This window comes from Leguminivora glycinivorella, chromosome 21, assembly GCF_023078275.1.
Source record: "Leguminivora glycinivorella isolate SPB_JAAS2020 chromosome 21, LegGlyc_1.1, whole genome shotgun sequence".
NCBI lineage: Eukaryota > Metazoa > Arthropoda > Insecta > Lepidoptera > Tortricidae > Leguminivora > Leguminivora glycinivorella.
In genome coordinates this window covers 12,208,831-12,217,175 of record NC_062991.1, presented here as the reverse complement: position 1 = coordinate 12,217,175, position 8,345 = coordinate 12,208,831, and the positions used below count along the sequence as shown (strand labels likewise).

General features: G+C 35.5%; 1 long non-coding RNA gene across 1 annotated transcript; it reads left to right on the top strand.

Moving 5' to 3' along the window:
• Window positions 1-637: 637 nt before the first annotated feature.
• Window positions 638-6,378, top strand: LOC125237558. The gene is made up of 3 exons (XR_007178346.1): window positions 638-808; window positions 1,348-1,579; window positions 6,111-6,378. It is a non-coding gene; the product is annotated as an uncharacterized LOC125237558 (long non-coding RNA).
• Window positions 6,379-8,345: the final 1,967 nt, after the last annotated feature.

Genomic DNA, 8,345 nt, shown 5'->3' with positions numbered 1-8,345 from the left:
GTTGTAAGAGTGTGAAAATAATCATGCATAAATAAGCAATTACTAAATATTGCATGTTATTGTAACAATTGGTTTTATTACAGAATATTATAATAGTTGGTTTTATGCAAAGGGCGAAAATGTACATATTTAATTGTAATTAAAATTGGAATAATTAAATTGACTTTGTACTTCTTATTTGCTATATTTCTCTAGTCGGCCGGTAAGGTGCCTGAACGACTAATAAATAAAGCCTGGTGCCGTAGCAGAATGACATTTCTGCGACGCGAAACGAAAACGAAACGCCGTGAAAGGTAGTCTGGCTCGTCGCGCCAATCGCAAGAGCGATAGAGATAGATATATACTTTCATTTCGTGAACGTTTGTGCCATTCGGCTACGTACCCTGACCAGAAATATAATATATTTTACGCGCCCCGCCCTGTTGCGGAATTTCATTAGAACTATTTTCTCTCACTTTCGTACTAGCCCATAGACCGATGATGTAAGCGACAAGTCGCAGCCGTGTGCGCGCTCTCTAAATGATCCTGGTATCCATGCTAATAACATAAATAAAAAAAACTTGAATTTTGACAACCTTGACATTGACAGCTGGTAAACAATTTTTATTCTCTGCATTTTCTGTAACTCTAGCGCAATTCCACTATTCTAGTATTTATTCTTGATTTATTCCACTATCGGTTCATTTATAATGGGCACTAATTACAATAACAATCACAGAAAGTGTTCTAAATGCGGAATAACACGTAGTGATGATAACTCTATTATAATGCATCGTTTCCCTAAACCGGGTACAGACAACATTTTAAAGTAAGAACAAGACATTTCTTCGAAATTACTTAGAATATCCGGGTTTTACGTTAGTCCTAACTTAAAAGTTGTCCTTATAAATTTTAACACATTCAGTGCCGCCTATAAAAATTCAATTTAAAGTCGGACAACCTAACTGTCAGGATCGTGTTAGTTTAAAACTGTGCATGACTACATTTTTGTGGCCTGGCAGGCATGGAAGTCTTATTTAGATTGATGAGTTGACGACAATTTGTATTGTCATCCAGCCATCATATTTTTAAATCAACAAAGTTAGATACTGTAAAATGTAGTAATCCAGGTAGCTTATGGCGCAGTTGCATGTAGCTAACAAGTTTAATAACTAATATAGGTATAATAAAAAGGAGATGTAAATATAGTACTCATGGGGGCAATATATTGTATACCCAAAAAGGGTTGCCGTTGAGACTGTGCATGTTTGTGTATTACATTATAACCCATCTAACTACATTCAACACTATATTCTATTCTATATTTTGTGCAGTTTACCAATAAAAAAATCTGTCTTATTTTTTCAGGGCAATGGCTTGGGCTACGTATTGCTGGCCTGATAAAGATCATCCCATAAAATCTTTATCCGGACTCTACAAAAAGAACAAGGTTTTATGTAGCAAACACTTTCAACCATCCATGTATAAGGATAATGACATACGTCTGTCTAAATATGCAATACCGGGACCAAGGGAATATGTAACTAATTTACTGCAGACATTGAAGGCCAAAATGTCAGTGCCTTCAATAGTAAAACAAGTAAATAAACATTTATACTGAATAATTTTGTATAAGCTAGTCTATATATATACAGTCGGCCAAGAAAGTGGTCTACCAGTTTCTTCAAAGTTTCTGCGAACTCTAACAATCGCTAATTAACCTGACACATGACATGACGTAAGTATCATATATAGAGAGAGCACAGACCAACCCCTATAGACATCCATTACAAGACGACTCGCGGTCACCAGCCTTACTTGTATTTGCCATGATATAACCGCGGGCGCTCGCCGTGCCCGATCAGTAGCGACCAAGTAACCGACCCGAAAGCAGCGCGTGTTTTTCGCAATAAAAAAATTGAAAAAGGGTATTTTGATGCCTTAAAGATGTCCACCTGTATTGTGAAATGGTGTGGAAAGGTAACAACAAGCTCAAATTTAAAAACAGGCGGCATTACATTCCACAAATAAGTCATATTTATAATTTATTCAGAGCCGGCATAGGTCAACTTACACTGGCTACTTACGCGACAGTAGAAGGACAGTCATACTTCTGTCCCTTTTAATCTGGCGCGACTGCCCGCCGTCCTTGAAACGACCAATCGCAGCGCGCTAAACACATTCCCCTCCCGCTCCTCGCGCCCCAAGCACTGGTGATTTGTACCGCGCACAAAATTTACAATATTCGTACTCTATAGGAGGTTCTCTGTGAGAGAGAGCAATTGTCAGTGACATAATATTATTGCAAGGGGAAATCGACCTTGTTGTCTCATGACGTTCAAACGAACCTCAACCGTAGGGTGGTGAACCACATTTTTGGTCGACTGGTACTTTTAGGTAGGGTAGACCGGGGACAACTGAAACAATTTATATTCAATCGCCTGTAGCATTTTAATTTGAATAGATAGGAAGATATGAAAGTTATTTTTTAGAAGGAAATTTATTAGGCTTTTAAAATAAATTAGTTTTAAAGATATGTTTCCCATGGTTATTTTGTATTATGAAATTAAAGAGGAAGCGGGAGAGTGGTTCAATTGACCCCACATGGTTGTCAATTGAAACACTATGCGAGGTCATTTGAAACACCTTAATTAATTTGCGGAAAAATAAAGAAATGTTTTTATTCATACATTTAATAATGACTGCCGTGTTATAAGAACAGACCACCAAAAGATCACTTTCGTAGTACATTTGCTATACAAAAAATATCAGCGCCTGAAGATTCTTTCAAGATCTTGACAAAAGAAACGTATGTAAAAAAAGAAATACAAGACTTTTAATCTTCTTTGTTTCAGTAACTTCTTACATATAAATTTATCATTTTGGTTAAGATGAAACAATAAGATATAATTCTATGGAATAGTCGTAAAAAAATATTAACGTATTTCATACAAGAGTGAGTGTTTCAATTATAACATTGTTTCAATCATAACCAGTCAGTAGCACAGCGGTGTGCACTGTATGTAGACATTTTTGAAGATCTGTCGGTCGCATGCTTCTGTTTTCAGGCCGGAGTTATACGTATATGTTGCTGCTTTCATTCGTGGAATTTACATGCTGTTATACTTACAAAAAACAGAACCCCATTTTATTGATAGTCTGTTACTTGTGGGGACGATTAAAACACAGGGACGTTTGAAACGTTTCAATCGTCCACAATTACGTTGTTTCTATCGTCCCTACAACACATGTTTGATTTCAAAGTCAATTATTTACCAATTAATGACACTTCATCACTGTTTCATGGCACTTAAAATATTATAGAATCCACACTCATATCACTTAGTGAATAAAAATTTTCATACTACACGGCTACACAAAATTAGACAAAAATATACGAGAACGCCAATATTTACTTTTTCGGTCGAAAATTTTCATCGGCTCCCTGACACTGCCACGTCACTCGCGTGCCCGATCCGTATTGGTTCAAACTTTCAAAATGGTCGACCGCGTGTTGTGAGTACTGCGTATTTCACGTAGGTATTGTAGTTTTCGAGAAATTTGACTTGTTTCAACCGTAACGTGTTTCTATTGTCCCGGGTCTACCCTACGACTGTACGACTACAAAGAGATGTATCCATTTTTTCACCTTATTACAATGCAATAAGGTGAAAAAGTGTATACATCTATTTGTAGTCGGCTGTACTAATGAAAATGTAAGCAAAAAATTTATACATTTTCATACTTAAAACATTTGTTGCTTAACCATAAGTACCATAACCAACTAAATACGAAACCAAGCGGATCTCTCCTGTATTCAACCCACTTGTTTGGTCCTGGTGAGCATTTTTTTTTGTCATTTTTTTTATTTTGATTTTTTTAGGGAATTTCAGGTCAATCATACTCAGAATCACGAGTACTTTCAATCATCTCACTGGGAGACAAAAAGTGTCCCAAACTGTCCATACATTTTTTTGTTACCCCACACAACATGTGGCACAAAATCACCAAGGTGGCAAATTCGTGTCGGAGTAAATTAAATCGAAGAATTTGTTGATTTCAATTTAAATAATACTCCACAAATTATTCGAATTAATTAACCCGTACCTCAAAAGATTTTGTCTTAATTTATTGATTAAATATATTTTTTTTTTCACAAAATACCCCCAAAACGTCATTCCGGGAACGCGTCCCTAAGTCATTATCTGCTGACCATAACAGTTTAAATACACATTAAAAAAAATTTTTAATGACTTACAAGTACTTTTTATTATAGTTAACATTATAATGAAATGATATTTATAAGTTTTTCAGTTAATCTAATAATATTTTTTTCAAAAATTCAATTTAAAGTATGGCGGATAGTTTGTGCGTCATTCCGGGAACGCACACATTTTTTTAAGATAACATTTTGCAGAAAAATACGAGGAACAACTCTACTAGGTAATTATTTAAAGCACCTGAGTGCAAATGAAACCTGAGTGCTGATGAATGAGTGCCACCAGGTGTTTTTTATAAAAATGTGAAAATTCAATGAGGTAAATGTTTTTTTGTATGGATTTTTTGCGCCGTACATCAATTCAGCGTCATTCCGGGAACGCCAATAATTGTAAGAAAAACAAAAATAATTAACCTTTAATACAACATTTCTTATAGATTATTGAAATATCATTTTACATTAAAGTCAAAAAAATCCTGATTTTGTGACTATTATTGATTTTTTAGCCGATTTCATATAGAAACGTCATTCCGGGAACGCGTCATTTCGGGAACGTTCCTGGACATGAAAGCTTCCCGAAATGACTTTTGGAGAGTAATTAATGAAAAAAGCATATTTTACTAAAAAATTGTCCAATTCATCACTTAAAGAAAATGATGTAGGTAAGTAATTGGTATTAAATTACTTTGATAATTAAGAACTAAAATTGATTAAATTTAATAGTTTACGTTTGGCACGAATTTATTACTTTAATAATTAAATTCGTAGGTATAACTTGTCTCATGAAACATTATAATTGGACATTTTACGAGATTTAACAGATATTTCAAGATTTTTTCACGTAGAGATTTGGAAAAATTTCAAAATTTCGTGCCTCATCGTCATTTCGGGAACGCTTTTTAAAAAAAAAAAGATTTGTGTAATTATCAAATTTCAGCGTTGCCCGTTTGGGTATTTATTGATAATTAATTAGTCAATAATGGAAACTGGTTTTCAGAACAAAAAAAAATTACGAAATTTAGATGCTGGATTTTGCCACCTTGGTGATTTTGTGCCATGTACGGAAGAAAATGGTAACAAAATAAGAAAATATCGTATGGGACAATTTTTTTAAATACTAGGATGGAAAAAGCTAGTGATTCTGAGTAGAAATAGCATAATTTTCAAAAATATCACATTTGATAAGTGGCGAAAAAAAAAGAAATGCTCCTGTAATGTTTTCATTTACCCTCTAGTGGTTTTTTTGCATTTATATAAATGCCTAAAGATACATACAGACTTTAGACAGAACAAGCATGCGCGGATCCAGGGGGGAGGGGGTCATGGGCGATATAAACCCCCCTTCCCCCTGGAGCCTAGGTTGACCATACATATAGACCACGTGACTGCCCCTGGGGCCTAGGCCTTTGTTTACCATGTGATCATAAAAGTCTATTCCCCAAAGCCAGCGTCCGCCGGCTTTCCGCGCATGCACGCAGTACCGAAAAAACTGAAAACGCATTGTTTGGCTCTGTAACCATGGCAACGCACTGTTATAACGATACTGCGCGCGTGCTCGGGAAGGCTTTGGGCAGCTGAGCTGACAGTGCAGACCTTTGCGTCAAAATACAGGAAACAGTGTGAATTTCACGAAAGTTATTCAAGACAACTATTAAAAACTAAGTGCATGGTCGCAGAAAAAGTATTGTATGCAACGGTGTTTAACTGAGTCAAAAAATACTCGTGGCGTCTTAATAACAATTTTTGGCTTCCCCTCGAATTATTGCCCATGCCACTCGTCTTTTTTGACCTCCTTTAAACGCCTGTTGCATAAAATACTATTACTTAACCAGTTCACAGACGGGCTATCATAATCGTTGCGTATTTAGCGTAGTCTTATTGAAATAAGATCCCAGAATTAATAATGTTTCAGGTTTCATTAGAACTCCAGAGTATTCCAGAACCTGGTTCGACAAAAGCCGGCAGTTGTAAGTTTTTTTTAAATTAATTTTATGGCAATTAGCAAACCAATATTAGATTGTGTTTTTTTAATAATTTAACACATTCACTAACAGACAAAATGGCACACTACGTCATAAACCGGTCGTAATTTATAACTGCCAGCTTGTATGGCAGAACCCGCCTGGCGAGTTTTCCGGTGTCTGAGCTAATTCACGAGTGCCCACCAGGCGGGATCTTGGTTGCGAAAGTGTTAAAGAACAACAAATCTGCAATTGCATTTAGAGTTGTTGCGTTCCAAGATTAATTTCCTTTCTTCCTCTTAGACTTAAGCAAATTAATAATATTACAAATTAACAGCGATTTTAGAAACTTATTGAAAGTTAATTTATTTGTACTGATAACATTTCATGAATTGAAATTCATTATAACAAGTTACAAATGTATTTATATAAATTATTTGTGAGAACTGATATTTCAAAAGAAGACTAAAGTGTGTGGATCTGGATTGTCAAGTCTGTCTATTCAATGCTGGTTAGTATTTTTGCAAATATTTTATAATTTCTATACTTATTCGTGAAATAAAACTATGGAAACGGATTATAAACTATCGCGGTAACCGAAGGCAATATTAATTTCTATATTATTTTATTTTATACAACACAATTCCTTTCCTACCAAATCTTATTATATTTTTAACGACTTTGGCTTTGTAAAAAAAATATTTAATATTACCAGACAATTTTAACTAATGCTCATCTTTATTTTTTTTCAGAAGTGCACAAGTGAACTAAATATGCTCCTAGAAATTAAAAAAAAAACACATTGTATACCGTGGTTCATGCTAGTATACATATAATGAAATGAAAATAGTACATTACGATACAAGTGCGTATAAAAGGAAGTTCGAAACGTGTGGCGATAAATTAAAAAATTAAAACACAACTGAAGGGAGTGTTTTAAATCGACACGAGTTACGAATTTCCTTTTCGCACGTGCATTGTACGACGTTCTTCAGTACAGATGGCCATCCGAAGTTTCGACATGTCATATAATGAACCACTTCTCGCGCTAGTGCGTAAAAAAAACACCATCTGTAATTTTTCAGTACAGATGGAGTTTTTTTTATGATGAGCACTTGTATGTACTACATTATATAATCGTCATGGAGTAAGTACAGTCTGACCAAAAACGTGTGCATCAGAATGACTGACCAAAGTGGCAGATCGATGTTGGAGTACCATCAGCATTTACTACCTATTTGCTACTATTTAGTACCTATATTGAATTTACAATGATTCGAGTACTTTTACTAACGCTCAGTCACACCTATATTTTAAATAATACTATTGTTCTCTCTTAATGTGAACTTATCGCGATCAATTGAGGGACCACCTTCTGCAGGGTAAGCACATGATTGCCGCTAGAGTATGTCGCCGCGAGATAGACTACCCGTCCTTATGTCATTAATACAGTTAGAAGAAGACGTGTCATCTATCTCGCGGCGACATACTCTCGCGGCAATCATGTGCTAGGCCTACAGCATGCCATTTTTCCGTATTGAGTCAGTAGAAAGGAGTCACAATTAATGAAATTAGTTTTACAAATATTGTACCTACTAAGAGAAGTCATTTACAGAAGTTGTAAATTTTAAGTGGATTATGAAATATGGATACCTGACATGCACGACTGAGGGTCCACCTTTAACCGAATGTAACTTTTGAGTGCCTACTTTTACAAATTATTGGTTGAATTTACAATCGTTTGAGAACTTTTACTAAAGACTGACACATTCAAAAGCTCGAAATTCTAACGTGGACCCTCAATGGGAACGCACATGTGACAGCATGCCTTAAAAAAACCTTCAATTGGGTATTAGTAGATTTGGTAGTAACTTTGGATATTGACAGGTATTCCCAAATTATGACAGTGTCATACACATTCAAAAGCTCGAAATTCTAACGTGGACCCTCAATGGGAACGCGCATGTGACAGCATGCCTTAAAAAAAACCTTCAATTGGGTATTAGTAGATTTGGTAGTAACTTTGGATATTGACAGGTATCCCCAAATTATGACAGTGTCATTCAAATCATGGAGAATAGAGGTAAGGAGGACAATCTGTCGAAGTAGAACAGTCGCAAAAATGACCTGCTGAGGCCTACTAATTGCAGTTACAAATCTCTCCGGTAGGAGCGCATGTCTCGCTC